At 45.0% G+C, this 26,952-nt stretch overlaps 1 protein-coding gene across 8 annotated transcripts in view; it reads left to right on the top strand.

The window, feature by feature from the left end:
- MEGF11 (multiple EGF like domains 11) overlaps positions 1-26,952 on the top strand; it is a 380,480-nt gene that overhangs the window by 50,431 nt on the left and 303,097 nt on the right. The gene's annotated exons all lie outside the window — the stretch shown is intronic.

Below are 26,952 nucleotides of genomic sequence, written 5' to 3'. Positions count from 1 at the left end.
GCTTTGAGCAGGGGGTTGGACTAGATGACTTCCTGAGGTCCGTTCCAACCCTGATATTCTATGATTCTATAAATGAGGTTGTCAAGGCAGCTTCTGACGCTCAGTGGACACCTAGCAGTGTTCTCCCACTCAGCTGCATCGTGGAAATACTTCCTCTTGGGAGGGTGGACCCAGGGTCAGATGGAGTAAGAGCCGTTCTGCACCTGTGTAGATCTTTGTTAGATTAGTCTGGTCCTTGTCTGGCCATAGTAAGTTTATTTGAATAATGCTGAATCCACCTTTGGACAGGTGGCTTAACGAATGTACAAATCTGCACTGTGCCAAGGAAACACTGGTATCAGATGAGAAAACCTGCTATTTCTTTTCTTAAACCAGATCGCCTTCTAACAAGAGACCTCCACTCTGTCCCAAATCAATGTTTAATCTTGAAACTTTTATTACAAATGATTGTTCCTTTTATTTGGAACAATCTCCCAGTACTTGTCCTGCCAAGCCCTGTGTTTCCACTCGTTCACATCCTACTTCTTAAAACCCACTTATTTCAGGAAGCATCCACAGTTTGCTGTTTACTTTTCTGCTCTCGTCCTGTGCAGTATATCTTCTCTGAGTTACACTGCAAGCTCTTTGGGACAGGGAATCTTTTCTTTGTGTGTGTTCTTGGAGAGAAACCTGTTTGCTCATGGCACGCTAGAAATATTAAACAACATTATTGTTAAAGGACGATATTCCTCATTGCAGTTCATTATGCAATATAGTTTTATGACAATGCAGCATTAGGTCCTAATTCTGCACGCTGCTCGCTGTAGATGCACCCTAGCATTCATGCAGAGTTCTCTGCAAGACTGGGGCCTTGGATTGCACAGCATCTTTCAGACAAAATTTGGCCCAAACCCTCCCCTACTTGGGGAAAAAACAAAGGCAGGACCACTGGGAATTTGAACTCATGGAGTTTCCTACACATCAGGTTGTTGGCGTATGTGTTCATTAACATCCCTACCATACGCTCCCGGATGGTCAGAAGTGTGGCTTCCAAAGGACAAGACAGATATAACAGGAACACAGAGTGGAATGGCCATTTCTGAAGTGGGAGGGAGAAGAGAGGCTACCTCCAAGTTTTTATGACCACACAGTATTCCAGTTAGGGTCAGTGTTGTCTTGTGTTGAATCGGAGGGGGATGATGCTATGCATTATGTGGCCCTGGAGGTAACAGTTATAATTATAACTAAGTGAAATCTTAAAATAAAAAAAAGTGGTGATGAAAACAGAAACAATCTTAACACTCAGAATATTGGAGAATAAAACAAGCCAAGATTGTGAGCAGTTTTCAAAAGGAGTGAATTGTTCTAAAAAATTAAAAAGAACTCCTAAGCAAAAGCAAGAATGTCAAGGTAACTGTCTACAGCAGAGCCTCTCTTGGAACAAAGCTGTAGAGTAAATATTTAATAAACCAAAGCTCCATGTTTGGCTCCATGGAATTTTTTGGAACACTGGGCTGGGACTTTTTACAGGACTAAAAGACCAGTTTTGCATTCCTTGCACCAACTAAAAGACTCCAGTTTCTTCAAAGCGGACGTTTGTCAGTGTAATGAGGGCAGGTTCAGGTTCCAAATCACCACTCTCAAGGGCATTTTGTGATATGCAACCCAATGTGAATGGATTTCTCTGGATGTGTTTAAAAACCAGATTTTTGCATACTCTTGTGAAGGTAGTGACAGGATCCCATCACTGTGTAATCATTTATGGATCAGATAATGATTTTCTCCCATGCCTTAATGACATTTCTCTACTCAGGGGAACCCAGACACATTTGTCAAATGTTGCTGATACACCCACTTACGTCTGCCAATGCTGTTCAAAAAGAACGGTCTTATTTATATGCCCTCTCATTATTAAGTGAGCAGAGGAATTAAGTAAGAATTGTCTTCATACAAAATCACTTGCGTGAAAATTTCTTGTCACTTCAGCAAAATGAATGTAGAAGATCCATTTACACATAATGAGATTATTTTAAAAAGAATAGACATTTTTGTGTTTTTAGAGAATTTTTCAGTTTAATGTTGGAACATATGATTGGATATTACATTTAATAGGTATAGTTACTCCTGTGGGAATTCTGTGCCAAAATATTAAAAATTCTGCACGCTATTTCAAAATTCTGCAAAATTTTGCAAATTTTATTTTTCAATAAATAAAGGTGGAGGCTCCAGCATGGGAGTGGTGAGCACAGGCCACTGACCCACAGAGGTGGGATATCACCCTGCGGCCCCCACCTCCTTGCCCAGGATACGAACTCGGTGGTAAAGCTGCACCCAACCCTGACAGTGCAAGGACCAGGCCTGCCCCAGAACCCCCCCGGGGCCCTGCCCCTTCATGCCAAGCACACTAGATGAACGCAGGCAGGTTCAGCCCAGCAGGATCCAAGTGTGGAGGGAGATCCAGGTGTGGGGTGATAGGGGTCTATATGGGGCAATCTGGGTGTGGCCGGCTTGGTTGGGGGTCTTGGTGTGTGGGGGATCTGGATGAACAGGGGTGCAGACACAATGGGACTCTGCAGGGAGTCCAGGTGAAGGTGGTTGGGGCTTGGTGGGTGGGACGGGGCTGGGCGTGAAGTGCTTAGCAGGAGGGGTCCGGGTGCTGGCTTGGTGAGCTTCAGTAGGGTAGGGATCTGGGTGGTGCAGGTTCAGGTGGGGTGAGGTTCAGTGGTGTGGGGGTTCGAGTGCAGGGGGTGGTCTCAGTGCAGGGGTGGGGTCCAGATGCAGGAAGGTGGGGCTTGGTGTGGGGATCTGGGTGCAGGGGGGCTCCAGATGCAGAGAGTGAGGCTTGTTAGGGTGTGGGTTTGGGTTCAGGAGGGTCAGTGTGGGGGTTCTGAGGGTGAAGCTTGGCAGGGTGATCTGGGTATGAAGTGTTGTAACCATGCCTCCATTGGTCACAACTGAGGATGCCAGATTCAGGGTGAACTGCTGAGAAACAGGGCAAACATAATCCAAAACTGGTGGCTATTCTTTCATAAGATATACCAACCCAGCTACAAAAGTAAACTCCTGTTTCACCACACTGGCTAACAAGAAGTCATAAAAGCAGTTTCCTTGGACATTCCAGTTCTTATATCACCACCAAAACCACTGGATTCAGAGATGAGTGGTTCTTTACAACCAGTCTCATCAAATAATAGATTCTTCTGATCCCAAAGGACCAGCCACGCACCAAGGTCAATATATAACTTAGATCTCACACAAAAATCACACTGATGCCGGTCCTTTAGTATCTAAAATCTAAAGGTTTATTCATAAAAAGAAAGAAAGGTGAGAGTTAAAATTGGTTAAAGGAATCAATTACATACAGTAATGGCAAAGTTCATGGTTCAGGCTTGTAGCAGTGATGGAATAAACTGCTGGCTTAAATCAAGTCTCGAGTACATCCACAGCTTGGATGGGTCATTCAGTCCTTTGTTCAGAACTTCAGTTTGTAGCAAAGTTCCTCCAGAGGTAAGAAGCAGGATTGAAGACAAAATGGAGGTGTTTCCAGGGCCTTTTATAGCTTTTGCCATGTGGAGGGCATCCCATTGTTCTTACTGTGGAAAATTACAGCAACAAGATGGGGTTTGGAGTCACATGGGCAAGTCACAGCAGGAAATTCCATTAAGTGTAGAGGGGCGTCTCCCATGGTCCACTGTCAGTTAAATGTTCTTTTGATGGGTCACTCGATTTGAATAGTTATAGAATCATAGGATCATAGAATCATAGTCCCTCCAAGATGTGCTGGCTAGCTACCTTGTGGGCATTACCTTAGGAACAGATATTTGAAATCCAAGTATAGAGCCAATGCTTATAACTTCAAATATAAAAATGATACATGCATACAGAGAGCATAATCATAACCAGAAAATATAACCTCTTCATAGACACCTCACTTGACAACCTTTGTGCAAGATTTGTAGCAAATATATAACAGTGGTTGCAACAGTAGTCTATATGGTCATAGTTTAATCAGATAGCATCACAGATGGGTCCAGATACACAGGGGTTGGGCAGATGGGGGAGCAGCTCCCTGCCCCCCCCATGGCTGAGGAGCAATGGGGGGCAGGAAGTGGGGGTGATGATGTGGAGCTTCCTGCAGCCAGTGAGGTTTCTGTGGGTGGGTCTGACCCAGCTCTGGCTGCTCCTTGCATGGAAAGGGGAATTCTTGTCCTCCCCAGCCCAGTCAGGACTAGCAGCTTAGCTTGGCACAGGGTAGGAGCCACTCGCGGGGGCATCCCCAGCCCCGCCCCCACTGATTTACCTCCCTACTGGCTGCTCCGGGCACCCAAAACAATGCACCCACACTGCTGGGGAACGGCACGTGACAGCTCTTGTGGCTTCCCTTTGCTTCCACATCAGAAAATCTCTTTTCTGCGGGGAAACAAAGAAATCTGTGGGGGACATGAATTCTGCGAAGGGCAGTGGCACAGGATTCTCCCAGGAGTAATACAGAGGAATTCTAGACTCTTGTCAGAAGCACATAACTCAACTTATTTTATTTTTAATACAGCAACATAGTTGATAAGTTGTAATGTTTTTTTAATCACGTATGTGCCCCTGGAAAGGAAAGCTCGCTTTTTCTCTCACACATGCACTTGTACACGCATATACACGCACACATGTACCGTACCATATCATGTTTCAAAGTGTCCCAACATACGTTGTTAAATTGCAGCCATTCAGTCACATACTTTGACTAGAGTATCTTCCTGCACCATGTCCTAGAATTTAGTTTTCCAAATAAACTCAGTGTGTCATTGATGCCCAGGGAGAATCAATAGGATGGAAATTGCTCGCAGTTTCCCCTAAAGTGTTGCAATGGATTACTGCTCTCAGATTTTCACTCTATAGTCTTTTCTCTGCCAGAGAGGGCATGCATTCATTCCAAGCACATACAGTTTTAGGAAACAGAAAAAAGAAATCTACAGACTATGCTCAGAGAGCATACTTTTCCTTCTCTTTTCCATGTTACATGTTCGTGCTCAATCCTGGGAAGTGCTAAGCTTCTTCATCTCCCAAAGAAGTCAGTGGACTCTCAGCACCTCACCAGAGGTGCTCAGAACCTTGCGGGACTGAGCCCTGACTTCTCAAGTATTGTGTGTAGGTAATTATGAACAGAACAGGTTTAAGTGAGTTATAAAGAAGTGTGTGTGTGTGTGTGTGTGCACAAGCACCTGCCTCTTCTGATCGTGGGGCTGCACTGCCTCCTAGGCCCTGGATTAAATCAGTGCAGCCTTAAGGCTTCTGCAAACAACACTAGCTGCCAATGCCCCTTAAGGGAATCCTGGCTACTCTCTCTACCTGGTTTCAGAGGAACAGCCGTGTTAGTCTGTATTCGCAAAAAGATAAAGGAGTACTTGTGGCACCTTAGAGACTAACCAATTTATTTGAGCATGAGCTTTCGTGAGCTACAGCTCACTTCATCAGATGTATACCGTGGAAACTGCAGCAGACTTTATATACACACAGAGAATATGAAACAATACCTCCTCCCACCCCACTGTCCTGCTGGTAATAGCTTATCTAAAGTGATCAACAGGTGGGCCATTTCCAGCACAAATCCAGGTTTTCTCACCCTCCACCCCCCCACACAAATTCACTCTCCTGCTGGTGCTAGCCCATCCAAAGTGACAACTCTTTACATAATCAAGTCGGGCTATTTCCTGCATAGATCCAGGTTTTCTCACATCCCCCCCACCCCCATACACACACAAACTCACTCTCCTGCTGGTAATAGCTCATCTAAACTGACCACTCTCCAAGTTTAAATCCAAGTTAAACCAGAACATCTGGAGGGGGGGGGGTAGGAAAAAACAAGAGGAAACAGGCTACCTTGCATAATGACTTAGCCACTCCCAGTCTCTATTTAAGCCTAAATTAATAGTATCCAATTTGCAAATGAATTCCAATTCTCTCTACCTGGTAGCTGGGAGAGATTGGTGTATGATGTGTCTACTCCACTGGAAGATTCCCCTGTGTGGGGGGAATCCTTCACTGGCTTATCTGCTGGTTTTGAGGCAGTTTTAAGGTGGGAGAAGAGAACAAAGCTTCCTTAACAGATGTAAGAAGTAGGCCTATAACATGTGTGCATTTTTCTGTGCATTTCACTCAACCCTTACTCCTGTGAAACCCCCATTGACGTCGATCCTTGACAAGTTAATTGAACAAGTTAAATGCTGCTGAAGCAGTTAACAGAAGGTTGCGCTTCTGCGAAGTGTACAGTAGCTATCCAGTTTTGGAGGGTAGTCTCCTTTCTGTTTAAAGTTTTTTGCCTTAGCATTAATGGGAGTTACTCACTTGCATCAAGGGGAGATTAGGTTTGTCATCTTTCCAGTTTTCCCTTCCCCAGCTTATATTCCATGTGCCATACAGTGGTTTTGTATTATTTGATTTTTACCCACATAAACTCAGTAAAACAGCATATGATAATGCTTAGGGAAATGCTGGTAGCTTGATTAGAGATGCAGTTTCTATTCCAAAGCAAATAGATTACACTTTCAAGGTTGAGTCACTCAGTATGTACATATGATGCAAATGAGTGAACTGCCTTTAATGCTAGGCAAATTACATGCATTTTGAGACCAGACTGGACTCCAGCATTCACTAGCTATGCCCCACTGAAACATAACCATAAGCATTTAGTTATTACTGTGCCTGTTAGGAGCGCAGCCCACTCTTGCCTTTTTCTAGTGTGTTTCGTCTGTACTTACTGCCCAGCTTTGAGCTCAGTGGGAATTTCGCCTGAGTTGAGGATGGAGTGAAAATTAAAAAAAGGTTCCCAGGATCTACCCTTGAGATTTGTATCCATCTATTTGCCTCTCTAGGGTTTTGTTAGTTCACCCATCACGGTGGTATCTGACTCCTGGGGTCTTTCACTTACCCTTTTCAGTGACTTATACAATGGAAGATTTTTGGACTTTCACCTATTTCTCACCCATCTCACTCTGCTTCTGGATACGTCTGCACTGCTTGTTTGCAGTCACTAGGATGAACTCAGAGAGTAGCATACACTTATTACCCATAATACACCAAAGTGGACCCTCCCACGTCTCTCCCACGTGCCCCAGAATAGTTTTTCCACTGCAGCGTGAGGTGTGAGAGAGTCACATTAGGGTTTATATCTTACATGGGTCTCCATGGCAATAGTCTCTACCTACTAGTAGGCCTAGCATTGGGTTGAAGCAAAAGATGACCCGGATAAAAACCTGGAACTCTGCATGCTATAGGTCAGATTTGTTTGGCACTTCCCCGGTATCAGACTGTTATTTGTATGTTCCCTGTGGTTCCACCATCTGTGGATGTTTGCTTCAGCCATTGAATGCTACCCCAGTGCCCAGTTGTGCTGCCGGATATAAGACCTGGTCTCAGGAGCAACCTCCTTTCCCCAGTGTTGGGGAGTTCAGACCTATCAAAGAAGTGACACTTCCAAGCTCTGGGAGGGAAGCAGAGGGCAAGAGCACATGTTCACTGGCTCTGTTCTTTCAGCCTTCCTGGTGACCTGCTAATGGAACGGTATTTATGCTGTCTCGCCCTCTTGGCTGAAGATAGGGCAGTGACATTGTGTGTGTGTGAGGGAGCCAGGAAGAATGTCGAGCTCCAACTCTGTTGTGTGCACAATTCTCTCTTGTTTTCACCTACAGTGGAAGGACTTTGCTCTGGTGCTCCCTAACATCTGGCTGTTTGGCACAATAGGCAGATCGTCACTTTATCCAGATTCTTTGAGTTCAATCAAAGTACATGCTGCACAGTATCTTTCCTGCATGCATGGAAAAAGCGTTACCAGATAATTAGCCTGCCTGTGTCATGGAGATGTAATAAAAATCTTTAGGAAATTAATTAGTGTTCATGTACAATAGCTCCTTTTAATTTAAGCCACAACATTTTAGCCATTGAAAATTATTAAATTATTTTAAATAGCAAAAGCAATTAGTCTCCTCTGACTGATGGTTTTGCCAATTTTTTATTTTTTAATTTATAGCATTTCTGAGTTATGAATGGAAAAAAAAAAAAGGACCAAAAAGTGCCTGTTCTTGGCTAGGAAAGCATCATACCCTAGAATTGTTTTCTCTATGCTTTATCTTTTATTGCCTCCCACAGCCTTGAAGTGAAGCTTTGAAACTTCTCATTCATTGCATCTACAACTGTGAGCTGATTGACTCCTTAGCATCAACTAATGTCTTCTGAGTTCACATGGAGGAAGTCTGTCAGCATTTGGTAAATCAGATAATTCCCTCCTGGTGGACTGATTCTGGAATCTTACAAACCCATTTCCCGGTATATGGCATCCTGGGAACGAACTCAAGACCCACATTATTGTCCCTGGCACTGTAACCACGATTTTAGAAAAAGTAACCCAAGATATCCGATGTGAAAGCAGTAAACACAGCGTCTCACTAAAACTTCAACAGGCTTTCATCACTGAACTGAGTTTCTGCATTCAGCCTGGATTCAGCAAAGTACTGAGCACATGCCTGAATTTAAGCATGTGAATAGTAGTCCCCTTGGCTTCAATGGGTCTAGCATTGTGATTAAAGTTAGGCACGTGAGCTTGTTGAATTGGGGCTTGAATTATTGAATCTGAAGGGGTCACGTTATTTACAAGAGTTTGTGTGGTTACAAATAAATAACACTGCCCCTCCACCCCCGTATACAGCCAATTACTGATTGTAGCTAGAACTTGTTCATTGCTGGGTATTGTCCTCGGTCATCTCTCTCCAGAGAGGTTAGGCAGGCACATGGAGCCATACACTGCAGCCATATTCATGATCAGCTAGGGCATGTCTAGTCCCCGGACCAGCTAGCAAGCATGCTGTTAATGACAGCAAGTGCTAGCCAGGGGATTCATTGTTTCCTTTCAGTGTGTATCCCAGAGCATGCCCTCTGGCTGGCAGGATTCCTTAAGCAGAGGACGTGTGTGTGTGTGTGTGTGTGTGTGTGTGTGTATCTATCCCTACCCATTCCTAGATTCCTACACTACACCACATGGCAAGAAATGGCCTTTACATTTTAAGATCCTGTGGTAGGAAGAGACGAATTATTGACTATGTGACAAAGGAGAAGAAGGATGACTGTGCATATTAAACAGGGGAAGAGTGATTGCTGAATGCCTGATGTAAACGGAGAATCTGCACAAAATTAAATACAAACTTGCACTGGAAAATAACTGTTGCCTATAACGTATATTACAGGATCGACCTATACTAAATTGTCTACTGCTGACTGCCTGAGTTTAATTTTCTTATAATTTCTGGTTGACACATTTACCTGCCTCCCTCTCACTTTGATGAACATTCTCTTACAACATCAAGCATTTTGCCTCTAACTGTTGTGTGCACATATATATAAAATAGTTAAAATATTTAACAATTTCAAGAGAATTATGGATAACCTTGTGAGGTTTGGGGTTTTCTTTCAGTCCCAAGGTTCTCTCATTGCTCATAAACCTCTTGAGCTTTGCTGTCCAGGTTTATGACATCAATCAAAATCGCTGGGTTGAATTATAGTTGTATTCTGTTCAACGCTGCTGGATTTACAACGTCCACATGTTAAGTAAAAAAAAAGTTTGCATTTAATTAACTTAAAATGTTACTAAAATATGATTTTGCTATACGTTAAAGGGCATATTCAGGCCTACATTCCCACTGTAGTCAGCGTGACTTGGTTATAGTTTGATCATCGATTTATTAAGAAGACAGGAAACGATTTTGTTAAGCACTAGAAATGTCTGGTCTTTAGCCCAGCTTCTTGTAACTTCTAAACAAAGAACCATGGGAACAGTTTTGAGAAGTGTGTTTAGTTAGGTCTAGATGACTATAATTGATTATAAGTTTCAGCGTCAAGATTGTGCTCGGCACTGTACAAAACACACAAAAGGATACAAGGCCTGAATCTCATTGACACCCAGGCCCCTTTACACTGCTCTGGCAGCAAAGAAGGGCTTAAAGTGGGAGTGAATGTAATCCATAAGTCCCCTTAGCACTTTGCCACTTAGCCAAAGTGATATAAAGGGGCCTGAGTGTCAGTGAGAATCAGACTCTAAAAGACAGAGAAAGGTCAGACAAAAAGAGATACTGAGGATACTGAGAGACACAGAAGATAGTAATAACTTAGATTAAAATTATGTATTTAAATTGGGTGCTCTCTGGATTGTATTGAGAGGGGTTAATGTTTGACCAGCTTGCTGAAGAAGTATTTTCAGGAGGGATTTGCATGAGGAGAGGATGTGGTTTTAGCATGCTGGGACAGGGAGGTTGACGGGTGGAAAGAGGCATAAAGAGGTGAGTGGGAGAAGGAAATGGAGAGCCCTGAGGCTGGCCTCCTGAGTGGAGCAGAGGAAACAAAGTAGGATGTGACAGTAAACAAGAGTAGAGATGTAGGTGGGAGAAGCAATTTAAAACAGAACGAAGTGGGGGGAGGGGCTGTTTGAGTAGCTTGACCTTTGGTATTTCTGGCAACTTGCATCAGAGCTTGTCACTATTATCTTGTGACCTTATGGATCTATCTGTTCTCTATCTGTTAATGGTGAAGTCTCCTATGTGTCATGTCATTAATAGTGGAGCTTATTCAGCAAGAGTGTGTGACCTGTAATCAATGGCTGAGACTTGAGATGGTAAATTAAATAGCATTTGACTAGCACCTGAGATTGGGTACTGCACAAGTGAGAACTTCAGTAATGGCATCTTTTGAATAGCATAATAGCCAAGAACCAATGAACAAGTGGAAATACCTGGAATGGAAAGCAACGTGATGGCTAGTTTACCTATCACTTGACATTTAAAAAGGGTATAGTCATGGTGTCAGACAGATTGGATGCTTGTTGAAGGCTTGCCCGGGGGTATGATCATTTTGCATTATAATCAGTATCTTTGGTGGGTTAGCAATGCAAAAAAAGAGGGGGTGTCTTTTATCTGTGTGACTGAGGGTAAAAATGAATAAAGGCAGCTTGGCCTATGGATTCTGACAGCAGATTTGCAGAGGGCTGTATTTTTTAAAATTGCTAAACACTAAGGCTGTCACATGTGTCCATGTGTCTTCCCTGAAAATTGAGTGCGAACATAATATAAGTGCAAACAATTTTTAGGATCCTCTGAGGCTACTGCTTTAGATTTTTTTTAAATCTTCCTTTTCTTTTGGAACATTACTATGTCAAACCAAAGTGAAAGGAATGGACATTGTCAAGTAATTTAGACCAGACATTTCACCTGATTTAACCCTGGTATTATTTCGTGGGGAATATCCTCTAGCGCAGGGGTTCTTAACCTTTACTGCAGCCTGCACCCCTTTGGTTCTCCAAATATGTTCTTGCACTCCTTATCAAAAATTGTTGAAGTAGGTCAGTTCTTTAAACCTAGATATATCATAACTATCAAATGAAGGAGAGAGAATTATATACATATAAACATAGGTTTGATGAAACAAAGTAGTTGTACTTACGTGCCTGTGTTTTAAGTTGTGTTTTCGATGATTTACCTTCTAAAAAAATCTGGCATGTCTCGCACCCCCAGAAAGGGCATCTCGCACCCCCAGGGGGTGCGTGCACCCCAGGTTAATAACCACTGCTCTGGTGTTAAGATATCTCTCTTTAGGAAAAAAAACCCACTCCCATAACTGAATTTGAAAAAAACAAACAAGCCAACCCAGTAGCTACTCTTGGGATTAATGTTCTGCTGAAATGGACTACAGCTGCAAATAGGCAGGCAGCAGAGGGAGCTCAAGATAACTAACCCTGGGCCCAATCTTCCCATTGCACAAGCAGTATAGGAAGGTCTATTCTTGTGCTTAGGAGCCAGACCGTTCTCCAGCACTGGTGGCTGGTCAAGTACGTTTTTGATAAAAAGCTTTGTTTTCCCAAGATGTCAGTGCTTATTCCTAGGTTTCTGTAAGCTAATGTGTTGAGGAGTTCTATCTGTTCGTCTCTCCCTTTCCCACCATGCACCCCAACTCCATGTGCTTTAATATTAAGGCTAATAAAGCTCTTTGTTTGTTTGGGATCTAGTTTTAGAACTGGCTTGTTTAACCTATTTTCCTCTAAAAGCTGCTTCTCTTTAATGTAAAACAAAACTTTGGCTAAGGCTGATCTGCTGCCCTTGTGCTTCTAGCCTCTTCCAGCCCTCGTGCTGATGTGTGCTCCCAACTTTACGTTGGATCCAGAAGAGCCTTTCGGGCAGAGGCTGCTGAGGGGATGAGCTGAATCTGCATAGTCAGGGAGGGTTTGCTCTCCTCTCCTCACTTTTTAACCTGTGCTAATTTTTATAAGGTCTCCAATGGTGGGGTGGGGGGGGGGGAAGGGAATTGCAGCCACTTTCCAGCTCCACTTGGTGGACTTTCCAAACTGGCATTCTGTCTGCATTTACCTTGGTGTAACCAAGTTTGCAGTCTGATCCAGTATTGCCAAACACAGGCATTTAAAAATAACGCTAGGATGCCCAAAATCATAAAACTGGCTTAAAAATCATGGGATCTTAAAACAATTAAGAGTCCCATGTTTGAGTCTTCTAGTGCCGTAACCATTAGAGGTCATGTTTTTTCAAGATTTTTCTTTGAAACCTCAAGGTCTAAAAACTTTTTAAAATGAAAGGTAAGATTCTCATGTATTCACGTGACTCCAGGAGCTGGGGCTTTAAGCAAAGCATCAGATATAGTGAGGCTGACGATAGTTGGCAACACTGTTCTATTTGAATATCTTAAGGGTTGAAGAAGTTAGAGACCAGGCACTCTGATTTGATGAGTACAATATAAAAAGCTGAATAGGGTAGAATCATTGCTGCAGGAAGTACAAATGGGAGGTGAACTACATATTGAATGGAAGGGATTGTTGGTAAAGGCCACCAGCAGTGAAAGTGTAGAGATGAACTGGTAGTGGTGTGCTGGGTGACGACATCCTGAGGTGTCCATCTATCCCTCACTTCAGAGTGAAGTCCCTCACCTTGCAATGACCTTAAGGCCCATCATTATTGTTCTCACTATAACAAAACTTCATTATAGTGCTCAGATTTCTTCGCTTCTGCGCTACAGTTATAAAAGGTGAAAAATCATTCTTTGTTATTGATAGCAGATTTTGTTAATCTCCCTGTCAGCTGTTGGAAATCTTTCTAATTAAAATATAATGTATACTCGTGAGAACTACTAGAAGTCCAGTGTCTGCCCTCCTCATCTCTTCTTCTTCTAGGAGCTTTAAACAAACTGAGTTGGGTATTTGCTACGTGAAGTGCTGATAATTACTTACCCACCTCCCTGGTGTGTTGTGAGGATTAATGAATGCGTGCGCAGTGCTTGGAAAATACTGTATAAATCATTGTGTAAGTGCTAAGTGGTATTATTATGTGACTGTTCTAACGTGCAATATGTATAGTGCGTGGTGTGGGACTTGGTTCTGTCGCTGTGTATTACTGTATGTTAGGCAATTAGAGGCAGATTTTGACAAAAGCCTGGAGTCGGGCCTCCGTCTTTACAATTTGTGCACAATTTGTGCCCGCAAAATTTGCACCCACGCAGTGCGCTAGGGCTGTTTAACCTGCGCCTGTCTGTAAGAGTGAGACTTGTCCCTCTTGCGGGGCTTGTCACACAGTCCCGTGGCTTTGTCACCCTGAGATTAGATTACTGCATTGTGCTCCACAGCGGGGAGACCATGTGGAAACCGCAGAATGTGGCTGCCAGCTTAATGAATCATAGACCATAGAATCATAGACCATCAGGGTTGAAAGGGACCTCAGGAGGTCATCTAGTCCAACCCCCTGCTCAAAGCAGGACCAATCCCCAATTTTTGCCCTAGATCCCTAAATGGCCCCCTCAAGGATTGAACTCACAACCCTGGGTTTAGCAGGCCAATGCTCAAACCACTGAGCTATCCCTCCCCCCCATGAACTGTGCATCATGCTCAAACCACCATGCGGCAGGGCCCTATAATCCGTAGAGCCCTTGTTTCCAACTATGTTAGGCCCAACTGCATTTGGTACCTGCAAGACATTCTCTTTGGGAGCCAGTGACCAGTGGCTGATGAAAGTGATCCAGAACAACTCCTTCCAAACAGATGTACCTAAACCCACAGAGCAATCGGGGGAAGGGTTAGACCTACAGGGGGAAGGGTTAGACCCACAGCAGGTCCACACCTGCTGGGGCTTGCCTGCAGCTCATCACCCCTTTCAAAACTTAGGTGACCCCAGCTATCTCAGGCATGTCTCAGTTCCACATATCTGCTGCTTGTTCTACCTGTCTGTCTCTCTCCCCAGGACAGCTTCCTGCTCTCCCTTTTCTTGTCTTGGCCACGGTTTTTTTACAGCTTGGTGTTCTTTTGCTCATAAGCCTATTTTTTCAAGTCCAGCGATTATCACCCTTCTGGCTACAAGCAGGTAGGGATTTCACTCGCTCATCCATTCTTTCTCTCAAGGACCCTTAGGATTCTCCCTGGAGATACCTATCTCTGTTATTGTTTCCTTTCCTGCTTGCTCTCCCCAACCGCCTTTGATTTAACTTCATGCGCTCAGCCAGAATAATACCGAACATGTAGACTCAGACGCACAAAATAATCATACAGAATGATACAGATATTTCCCTTCTTCTCCACAGCCCTAAGTAGCTTGAGACCTGGTTACCTGAGAGTTTTCACTTTCCCCATAGACTACTGCTGCGGGTGCAATCATTAAAGCTGAAGGCCCCTTGTTTATGTAGGGAAGGCCTCTGACCATGGAACCTGCTCCCCCAGTTTGGTCAGCCAGAGGCCGCGTTTGTGAACCTTCCAGACATGCTGCAAAAGCCATCATTTCTGCAGGTGGATTCATGGATTGGTGAGCTGGGATGCCGGGAGTTATTAGTGTGATTACTTGGATGGCTTGTGGTAATGTTATAATGGCAGTTCAATTAATATGATAAGATCTTAATTGGTGGTGTAGAATGTTGTCTGTTTAAGCTATGCAAAGTGCGTAGGGCATGAGAGGGAGTTTTAAATCTAAATAAAACCACAATACCTTTGCCTCGGACTTCCTCATTAGCCTCTGCCAGCAGACTGTTAACGGTGCAAGCGTCCGCACGCCAGCTGAGAGGGGGAAGCCGTTAATGGTGCAAATTGTGTCCACCGAAGGGAGGTCGTTAAAGCCCGGTTTCCAAAAACAGAGGCTCCAAGTCCGTATGCAGAAAAATATGCCTTTGTTCTGGCCAACACCAGTGACCTCCAGAGCTAGAAACAGAGGTCTCGGCGGTCAGAGCTAAAGAGTGGTGCTTTGTAGATGGGGCTGTAACAAACTCCCATCCTCTGCTCTCTGCCACAGAGGGGAACATGACACGCTGATATGGGGTTATATAGCACGACTCCATTTAAAGCACGCGCCTACTCAGTTTGCACTGGCAGTTGCCGAAATCCTGAAGGCTCCTTCGAGGAGTGTCCCCAGAGGTGCCCCACTTCAGGTGCGCATGCGCCCCCTTTGATCAGACGTGTTTGATAGCAGTGGTTGTTTTGGCTTGCGCATGTGCTCTAGAGCAGTGCTACTCAAAGTGGTGGTCTGCGGACCAGCACCGGTCCGCGAGCCATCGGCTGCCGGTCTGCGCGCACGTTGGGGAAAAAAAAATTGCCGGTCTCCCACGTCAGATAGCTTGAGAAGCACTGCTCTAGAGCTCCTTGTGCCCCATACTGAGGAGAGATAGAGCTGTGTGGACGAACTGCCCTCAGTTTCTTCTCAACTGCCCTATATTTGCTCAGCTTTTAAGAGCAGATCTCGGGGCGGGGGGGCAGGGGGTGAATAGGAGATTAAATTTAGGCTCTAAATTTATGATGGAGTGCTCCCTTGACCATCCTCTGGCCCAGGCCCAGATACCCCTTTCCATTGACCTCCGAGGGACCAGAACTAACCACCCACTTGCCTGGATGTTTATGGATTAAGGTAAGGCTCCCAAGAAGAGAGGAGCTCCAGATCTCCTCACAGAGAGCCTGCTCCAAAGAAGCGTTGGTCACCGCAAAAATCTATTTGTTCTGGAGACCTCGTGTCCCAGTATCGCTGAGGCTACAGGCTTCTCCGGTACCGAGAGCTCATCAAAGACCTTGAGCTCCTCCAGGACCCAGGGTACCAAGCATACCTCAGGACCAAAGATGTCCTCAGTACTTTCCAAGCACGGCCACATCCGCAGACACTCTAAACGTTGCGTCAAGGAAGCCTGCACCATTTACAGACATTTCCGTAATACCTCCAGTGCCTAAACAGGTTCCTCAAACCGCAGCACTGGCATCTGCAAAGTCTTCAACACTTTTGGTGCTGGCACCATCTATTAGGTACCGCTGAAACAAACACCATCCTCAGTGCCAACATCGGTCATAGTAGAGCTTCGTCCAGTCTCACCGCAGATTCGCCACGATGGTTTGGCCGAGGTCCGGAACATCCTTACCTCATGAATCCTTAGTTGCACCACTCTACCCACCTCCCACCTTTTAGTCAGGATCCTGACAAAGGGATTTGGGACCAAGGGTAAGAGCCAGGTCAACTCTGAGCCTGAGAGTAGTAGAGGAGTTTTAGGTCAAGTTACAGGCCAGGGTCAATACCAAGGATCAAAGTCCAGGTCAGGTTTCAGGGTTGGGGTCAGGAGCTGAGGTCCAAATCAAGCCGAGGTCAAAACCAGGAGTTCAACAGCAGGGAACAGGAATGGTCAGGGCAGCTATAGGAGATCCACACTGTTGCTTGGACACTTCCTGGAATGCCCCAAGGGCTTATATAAGGTGGGGAGCCAATCAGAAGTCATGAGGCTGCTGCCTGTCAGACCTCTGGAGGCAAGACTTCCATGGTCTGTATCCGCAGCAGGTAGTGAGTGGAGGAGCACAGGCTGGTTATAGCTGCTATTAGATGGCAACATAGAGGTGTCCACTGCCTGGCACCTCTACAGGCTTGGGTCCTAGACCTGTTGGGCGTTATACATTTGGAAATTGACATTTTTGACCTGTGTGGGAGCAAATTATCTCAGCATTGGGAGTGGGAGGTTATAATATCTGGTCACTCTATCCATTTCACCGCCATTCTCTCTTCTCAGGGACTCCTCTCACAAACACTTGCTGAGACTGGAAGTCATCTCTCTCTTGGGCAGGGGACCAAGAACCAGTTCCAGCCCAGTAGAGGGGGAGGGGATTCTATTCCAAGTATGTTCTGGTCCCAATAAAGAACAGGGGATGGAGACCAGTATTAAATATCAGACTCCAGAACACCTTTGTGGAAATGTAGACATTCAGAATGGTGACTCTTGCAGGTAGAACTCCACCATTAGATTCCTGACGTTGGTTCACAGCCCTCGACCTTCAGGACATGTACTTCCACATTGTTATTCACCCCTCTCACAAGAGGTTCCTTTGAATCTGCCAGAGTCACTTCCAGTACTGAGTGCTTCCCTTCAGCCTTTCCTGTGCCCCAAGGGTATTCACAAAGTTCAGGCAGTGGTAGCCACTCACCTTCATTGGCTGGGAATAATAGTCTTTCCTTACATCGATGATTGGCTGTCCAAGGGCTGGTGGTGTGACAAAGCTCTCTCTGCAGTACAGACAGCTAGATGCCTGTTCCACAGGTTAGGACTTCAACTCAATATTGAAAAATCCACTTTGACTCACATTTCAACAGATAGACATCACAGGAGCTTCTCTGGATGCCGTAACATCCAGAACTAACCTACCTACCTGCAAACTGGTTTACAACACTAACAAACCTCGTATCCAAGGTTTAAATAAGCTCCCAGACAATGGCAAGAAATTTTCTTCAGCTGCTAGGTCATTTGGCCGCTTCTACTTTCGTAACACAACCCACCAGGTTACAGTTCCATTGCTTCCAGGGATGGCTCAGGACCATCTATATTCTGAACAAACACAGTCTAGACAAACTGATGTATGTCCCTTGTTGGGTACTAGACTCACTCAATTGGTGGAAGGACCTGTCCAAAGTTTGTGCAGGAATTCCTTTCACCCAACCACCTTCTAAAAATACTATAATGTCAGATGTGTCCCTCATGAGATGGACACACACCATTCAGGGCCAATGGTCTGCCCAAGAGTCTCTTCTGCATATCAGTTTCCTGGAATTAAGAGCAGTCAAAAAATTTGTATCCACTTCCTTGCTTAATCAAGTTCCAAGCTGTCAAAGTCGTGACTGAGAATGTAGCCTGCGTATTCTACATAAATTGTCAAGGAGGGGGTGAGTTCCCTTTCTCTTTGTGCCAAAGCAGTAAAGCTATGGAACTGGTGTATAGCCAATCACATCCTCATCTCATCCTCATCTTTCTAAACATCATGGCTGACGATCTGAGCAGGCACTTCTCCCAAGATTACAAGTGGAAGTTGTCCCCTTAATGGTTCTACGGGATAGAGGTTTCTGGCTTGACAGAGGTACAAGAAGTCCTACTAAACAGCAGAAAGGTTTCTACTAGAAATACCTTCAAAAATGGAAGAGATTTCACCATTGGTATATTTAGAGAGTTTTTACCTGTTCGTTTCCCCTTGTTTGCTGTTCTGGATTACCTGTAGGATTTAAAGAAATCAGGTCTTTCTGTGAATACTGTCAGAGTTCATTTGGCAGCTGTCACAGTCTTTCATTCTCCTGTGGAGGAATTCTCAGTGTTTGCCCACCCCACAACAGCAAGATTCATTAAGGGATTGGTTAACCTTTTCCTGAAGATTAGAGAACCTGCTCCTGTACGGGACTTGAACGTGGTCCTGAGTTTTCTCATGAAACCTGCCTTTGAACCACTAGCTGAGTGTTCTAGGCTACACTTATGAAAGAAAGCATTCTTGGTGGCCATCGCTTCTGCCCAGAGAGTCAGAGAATTAGGGGCATTAATGGTTGATCCTCCTATGACCGAATGCATCCCTGTATTCACACCCTATACTTCATTGTAATAATCTTTGTACAAAATATGCCTTGTGAAGTATCATTTGAAAACTAATAGCTCACTGGTCGATAACAACTTTATATTTGAAGTTACGGATTCCCCCTGAATGATGATGGTGGCACATGTTCAAACCTACATAGCCCCAGTTAGGCAGGACTGTTTAAGCAGGTCTTAAACAAAGGAATGTGTGTGTATCTCCGTTTACATAAAAGTTGTAAACCGAGTCCTCAGATAGCGAGAGGGGAATGACAGGAGACAAGGAAAATCTGCATTTCAGCAAACAGAGGTGAGATGAAACAGCTTGCAATAGGGTTACCAACGTTCTAATTGCACAAAACCAAACACCCTTGCCCCGTCCCTGCCCTGCCCCTTCTCCGCCCCCCTGGCCGACCCTATGCCTAGGAGCCACAGAGACATGTCGCCATTTCTGGGAGCTGCGCGGAGCCAGGTAGGGAGCCTGCCAGCCCTGCCAACCAGACTTTTAATGGCCTGGTCAGTAGGACTGACCAGAGCCGCCAAGGTCTCTTTTTGATTGGATGTTCTGGTCGAAAATTGGACACCTGGCAACCCTAACCTGCAACCTTTTTCACCACCAGACACTATGTTGCCTTTTCTGGGGGAAAATCCAGGCCTAGGAGTGTGTTGAGGTCACCCTGCAAGCAGTAACCATGGCTGCTGGAAGCCAGAGTGTAGCTGGTGTTTGCTGACAAGCTGCTGGGGTCAGAGTTGCTGGACCAGGGCTGTGGCTACACCCAGACACTCAGGGTGTGACCTGCATGCCCTTTGGCTGTTTGTGAGAAGCCCAGGTTGGGAGCTACAGCAGCAAAGCATTGTGAGGTATTCCTAGGTTGCCAGGCAGGGTGACATAGCCCCTCACTAGCCTGTACTGCACACATTAACCAGGTTATCCACCTTCCTATTCCCCCCCCCCGCCCCCCAAAGCGAGACCTGATCAGGGAGGAAGCTGCACTCCATCCAGTGGACATTAGAAGAGCAATGTCCTTCTATCTGGACAGAGCTAAACTGTTTAGAGTCTGTTGTTTCGTTAGTGGACTGATCCAGAGAATCTGTGATTTCCATTCAGGGACTTTCAAAGTAGGTATCTGGGTATATTCTCACTTGTTACAAGTCTGCGAAAGTTCAGCCCACTCGGCAGGATCCCAGTCTATCTCCATGGTCCTGTTTAAAAACATATCAGTTGCCCAGATTGCGGCCTAGCAAATTCCCGCATCAGTTCACACTTTCCCCAAACATTATGCCCTTGTACATGCCTCCAGGTCAGGTGCTCTTGTTGGCATGGCAGTCTTTTCATCTGTCTTTAAATCTCCGTTCTCCTTCAAGGGAGACCACTTGAGAGTCACCTGAAGTGAGCCACTTATAGGGATGGTACTTGAAAAAGAAGATGGTGAGGTAACTTACTTTGTACAGTAAGTGGAGTTCTTTGAGATGGGTGCCCCTAAGGGTGCTCTTCTTCCCCTCTGCTTTGAAATCTTGCCTCTCGGTACTTTACAGCAGAGAAGGAAATGAGGATGGTTCACCTATGCAGCTCTGTATATCTTCGGCGTGGGGCACGAGGAACTCTAGAGTGCTTGTGCAGGCCGCATGGACGCTGCCACCAAAAATCTTGGGTCAAAGATACATGGGGTGCATGTTCACATGGAGCGTTGCACCCATAGGACACGCTTCTTGAAGAACTCCAGTTACCGTACAAGGTAAATAACCTCTCCTTTCTACTTCTTTGTAAATGTGTCCTTGAAAGGAAAGTATTTTCAGTAGCTGGGGTGGAGGGCAGCTCACTTTCCCTGGAAATACCTAATTTTAATAAGCCTTAAACTACAAGACTAAAGGATAATATAACATGACTGAATCCATCATGCCTTCCTTCCTTATTTTCTCACTTGCAGGGTGGTATATTGTTGTGTTAAATTATCAGGATAATGAACACACAAATATCCTCATCACCACCAAAGAGATGTATTATAAACCGAGTTTTATAGTAACCAATTCATTTTTAGTCACCTATTTTAGAGTGTAGTTATTTCCCTTGAAATGTGTATCAACCATCAATAGAGAGTGGTAATGAATTACCCAGAAAGGGTTTGGATCATTGTGCTGGATCATTATTTTTGGATATCTCAGCTCATACGTATTATTATTGGCTTGTTTTCAATAGTGCTCCGTGCTTCCTGCTGCACAGACCCAAAAGAAGGGATGGTCCTAGAAGACCAGACAAAGATGACATCGAAATAATCAAATCAGGTGGTGAACAGCCACATCCAGAATATACAGTATATTGGTGGTAACTTAAATATTTAGTTGTTTTCTTTAATGTATTTTACACCCCCCTACAAAAAAAATCTTCTTCTTAAGCACCTCCACTACCTCACCCCCCAGTCAGCCATAAAGGGTAGGTCTACACTGCACATTTAACCTGGTAATTGGCACCGGGGTCTGAGCCACCCAGGTTAGCCTAGTCTGAGTACGCGCATCCCTGCTGCAAAGCCCTACCCACGTTACTGCGTCTTCCTTGTTTCTGCACTTGACCATGTGTGTCTGGTGGCGTGTCCCGTGGCCCTGTGCGCTGAGAAGCTCTGAGATTCTTTCCCCATCGGTCATGGGAGAACTTGTCTGTGCCTTGGGGTGGGGAATGGCTGAAGAATTTGTGGGAAGGCCAGTGGACTCGAGGGATTTTACTTTGCAACCTTGCTGAAAAGTGGGCCAGTTCCAGCCCCAGCTAAAACTCAGCTCGGGCTTTAACCCAGCCCCCCAGCTGTGCAAGCAAGCACTGTTCCACAGTGCAAACAGGTACTGCCTGAGTGTGTGGACTGTCGGGATTGGGCTAAAAACACGTGTAGGAACATGGGCTAAGAGTGCAGTGTAGACATACCCTTAATTTCCTGTGGGTGTCGTGGTAGAAGTGGGTCTGCATGAAGGATTTGGAGGCAGGTAGGGCAGCGGCTTTGCAGATGGGCTCAGACCATTCCATGCATAGGAGGCAGCCGGGAAAGAAGCATGAAGACACTCCTGGGGGAAGCAGACAAACAGTGTTGCCATCAGGGAGGCTGGCGTAATTAGCGGAGCAGAGGAGATGGAGGGGACCATGCGAAAAGGAACAAGGGCAGATAAATAGGGAGGAGCAGAGTTACACAGGGCCTAACATCAAGGACAAGAAGCTTGATGGAATGGGAGGAAGAGGAGCCAGTGGAGGGATTCAAAGAGGGGGAAGACAAAGTCTAATATTTCAGGGAGTTGCTTGTATAAGGTGATGAGTCAGTCCTGTGCTAGGCTCCAGGCAATCCACAAGCGAGGAACTGGTCTTGTCAGGTATATAAGCTTCACCAGAGGAACAGCAGCTGCGTCTGCTCAATGTCACTCCGGGGCTCAGAACTCCCAGAGTGGGGGCAGGAGGGATAGCTCTGGGGTTTGAGCATTGGCCTGCTAAACCCAGGGTTGTGAGTTCAATCCTTGAGGGGGCCATTTAGGGATATGGGGCAAAAATTGGTTGGATGATTTAATTGGGGATTGGTCCTGCTTTGAGCAGGGGGTTGGACTAGATGACCTCCTGAGGTCCCTTCCAACCCTGATATTCTATGACTCTAACTCCCTAGCCTGCTGCAGCCTTGCTCTTGCTCTGGTCCTGTTCCTAGCCTAGTCCTACTGCTGCTCTAACTCCGCCTTGGACGCCTGATTCGGGCTCCTACCACTAGGCCTGTGTGCTCTAGCTCCAACCACTAGGCCTGACCGTCACAGTTTCTCACAGCTTGGCTGTGGAAGTTAAAACAACGCCTCAAGGAGATCCTGAATCCAACCTGTCCCTAATGAAATTAAGCTTCCGGGCTGAATGTGTAGAGGATGTGATGTGCCCGTCATGAATATTACACATTACACTGAGCACCTCTGCTGTGCAAAATTCCAGGGCCAAGCTGACACGGCCATTGAGCTACTCTTCAACTGGAGAACACTCAAGTCGTTCGTTTCACGCATCGTGCATGGTTTACGAATAAACAGAAGGCAGCAGATTTCAATGAGAGAGAGAGAGAGCGAGCGAGTGAGCACTTAATTGTCCTGAGCACATGTTCCCTCAACTAAAGAAATATTCTGTCTTCATTCTGTTTTTCTTCCCTCTGCCTTTTTATTAGGAAAGAGGACTGCTGCATCCACTTTACATGCACTACTTTACAACCTTTTATGTAGAAAGATTAACAAAAAGGAACCGCACTTAATTTAAAATGACAACTTAGGTTTGCTTCTGGATCCTTTTTTGGCAGATGTTCTCTTAGTAAATTACATTTGACAACCTGAAATAAATTCTAACCAAGATTTATGCCTGCATTTGCTCTCAAGGCTTCGGTTCATCAGCTTGTATGGTTAAAAAGCTATGAAAAGTAACAACTAATTTAAAAATTGATTTTTAGGCAGTGGAATACCAGTGCTACCACTTCATCTAAGGGAAATCAGGTTTCTGAATGCATGGCTGTAGTTTTGCAATTGATGATAGAGTTAGTTACAGACATTTGCATAAAAAAAAAAAAAGAAATCAGAACATTACAGAAGACTAAGAAATGGCTCATAACGATAAATCTTCTGTTGCGACCTAACCAAAAAGAAGGGTTTAAAAACATACCAAGGACATGCCATCTTTGAAAGTTTTCCCAAAGGAGAAGTCAATGTTAGCCAAGATTGCCAGAATTTACTTTAGCTATTACTATGGATGAATAATTATGTTCAATTCAGCCAGTGATATGGGTTCACAGCAGGTTAATTGGTAATAATGGGTTTCATTCCAAACAGTGAGGAATGATATTTCAACAAAAAAAGTTCTCTCCCTGAGAGCTGAAGATGTCCTTGCTTTCAGTGCTACCCATTCATAATATCATGTGCAGCATGTCCGTGTTCTTGTTTCTATGGCACTCTGTTGCCCTCACTTGCTCATGGGGATTGAAGGAAGGTATAGCAACCTGCTGATGCATCTGAGTTTGTGCAGCCTTGTCCTGTTTTTTTTTAATCAAGAAATTGCCTTCCAGGGCCTCGGACAGTGATTATCCAAGGAGAATGCAGTGACCTTGTTAATATCAACAAAGCAGGAAGCTCCTGGTCTTAGTTATATCAGCATCAACCTGGAGTAAGTCATTTGAAATCAATTAGACTGGTATTACTTGGTCTGGGGGCAGCAATTGTCTATTGGGGGAGGGTGTCTGTGTCTGGTGCCTAGCACAGTGGGGCCTCTAGGCACTACTACAATGCAAATAATAGATCATGAGAACCCCAGAATAAATCCACTGAAGTGAATAGAGGTATTGCAGGTTGGTACTGGTATAACTGAGGTCAGAATCTGCCCTTCCCTGAGTGTAATATCTTCCCCTCAAGCATGATTAATTTATGGCACTATATGCAATTCCAAGCATTAGTCAAGTAAATGTCTGGAATAAGAGGAATCTACATGGGTGAAATTCACCTGGTGCAGAGGGCCAGCAAAGGGCCTATGCACCAGTTATATGCCAAGCCATTCCTATCTGTGTTGCATCGGCCCTTTTCACAAGGGTGAATCTCATCCCATGGGAACCCATCAGCTTTCTCTTTCTATTAGCATTCCAGTCACTGTTTACCTATTGCTGCCTTGGTGATTTCTGCATTTGGCGATACTGGTGACTCTGTCAGGAGCTGTCCAGACTAGAATGTGTAAATCTGGAGGTTTTCTTAAAAACAATTATTTTAGTCTTTTCATTACTTCTCTTCCCAACTCCCCCTCCCCCGCAGTATATGCAGGGCCAGAAGCAGCTAAATTCAGCTCTAACTGGCAGATTTATAGGCCAGTCAGTCAACATGACGAAAAGGTGGAAATACGTTATAAGGACATTGTCAAGGTTGACTGGACCAATATTTCATTTTTCACCGTAATAGCATTTTTCTTTTTTTTTAAATATCCTGGAGAGTGACGGGCTGCCATAATGTAAAGATCCCCACTCCTTATATTGACAAGCCAACCCCAGCAATCCCCTGGCTGGGGGGTGGAAAGATGGTTAATGCATACAGACTATAAGGTTGGGCTATCCCTGTGAATTACATTCTCCAGACCTGGCAAAGTTTTGACATTGACAAGACTTCTTGCATGTGAACACCCCATTTGCCATAAATCCAGTGCCTTTGGTTGGTTTGTTTGGTGACTTGCCCAGATCAAGAGCTGGGGTGTTCTGTCCATCCGTCTGTCAGACATAGCTCTCCTTACAGAACATTAGCTTTTTCATAAGCAGGGGGATGAAGATGCAAATGTTAAAGCTTACTATATGTAGCAAGAATAAGAGCGAAAGGCATGGATACACTGCTTTTGTTTTTTGACTAGTTCACCTGAATAAAAATTGGTCACATGATAGAAAAATAGTAAGGGCTGGTTAATGCTTGAAAATTCGATCAAACCAGCTACGTCGCTCAGAGGTGAAAAATCCCCTGAGTGACGTAGTTAAGCTGACCGATGTCCCTGTGTAGACAGTGCGAGAAGAATTCTTTTATCCACCTAGCTACCGCTTCTCGGGGAGATGGATTTATAACAGTGACAGGAGACACACACCTCCCCTCCCCCCCCCCCCGCCGGGGGCAGTGTAGTGTCTTTCTGAAGTGCTGCGGTGGTGTTTAGATGTAGACATAGCCTAGCTGTTAACCTCTGCTAAAATATATATGTGTACAGCATCTGGCACAGCGGGACCCCAACCTGGATGCTGTTGTAATACAAGTAGTAAATAACAATACATCATCCAGTCCAATTCACTTGGGCCCGTGCAGGATTCTTCTCTACATGACATTTTCTAATGCTCTGTCCAGTGATTGTGTGTCTACCTTTTCTCTTTGGGAGGCTGCCCTACCTCCCCACCCGATAGATTTCATGGTCAGTAAGTTCTCCCTGATATTCAGTCTAAATTTTCCTGTTCTTAATTTCTTCTTATTCTTCCTAGTTATAACTCCTTGTGCCATCCTGTGCAATTCTTCTCCCTCCTGAGTGTTTATAGCCTTCAGACATGAGTAGGCTGTTATCAGCTCTAAGCAGAGGTAGGATGCATTGAAGGAAACATATGAATAACTCACATTGATGCCTTTATCTGCCATAGATAATGTTGGAAGACTGGCCAACATGTCTGCCTGTCTCCCCCAAGGGTTGTCTACCAGTTCCACTAGTGTCTCCTCCTAGAGAGTCCTACCCAACAGCTGCCCTGCCCTCTCCTACTAGTAAGAGGAGCCAGTAAGCATCCCAAACATTGCTTACCTACGGGAGTGGGTTGTGTGCATTGTAGTCCGTGGACACACAGGGAGCCTGGTTCTCCTCAGACCTACCTCAGTGGAGATCAGGAGGAACTCTGCTGCGCTGCTGTGTCAAGAGCAGATTGAGGCCCAACAACTTCAGTGCATTATGTTTTTGGTGGAGAAATCTTTGTGCTGGAGTCGCCATGGGTCAAATCCTAGGCTATTGCATGAATCTCTAAATACATAGGGAGGCCAGATCCCCACTAGTGTAAATCAAAGCTCTGTTGAAGTCATTTTACATCAGCTGGGGATTTGGGTGTTTTGTCTACTGCATAGTCTCAGATCCACAGTCATGGACCAATTATCCATGTCCATCATCCCTCACTGCTCTTTGCTGTGGGGGTGGCCTGCCTTGCATGACCTCTCTATGCCTTGTTTCTTTATTCTTCCTCCCATGTACAGGAGTGTCCTAGAGCTGAAATTCTGCATTTAGGGCCTTCTGCAGGTGCAGAGGGGAGGTAGGATGAGGCCCCATGTCCTTGATGACTTCAGTATATTAGAACAACAATCCAAAAGAGTAATAAACCAAACAGTGAATGTGTTGGCTAAAATTAACCTTCTGCTTCAGGCATTATGCCTCTTGGGAACCATATTTTATCCTCTGGAAATATTTCAGTGCTTCTGTCCCCTGAGCCTGTCGCTAGTGTAATTGCATAATATACACACCGGGCAAACAGGAGGTGAATGCTGTGCTATGATGGAAGGTTTGCATACACAAACCAGGACATTCAAAGTTAAGCCAGGGCCTGATTCTGATCTCCCTCTCAGCAGTGTGAACTCTGCGTCCGTCTGTGG

This window comes from Caretta caretta, chromosome 10 (assembly GCF_965140235.1).
Source record: "Caretta caretta isolate rCarCar2 chromosome 10, rCarCar1.hap1, whole genome shotgun sequence".
NCBI lineage: Eukaryota > Metazoa > Chordata > Testudines > Cheloniidae > Caretta > Caretta caretta.
Note: the sequence above shows the minus strand (reverse complement) of the source record. Positions and strands in the feature narration are given on the sequence as shown.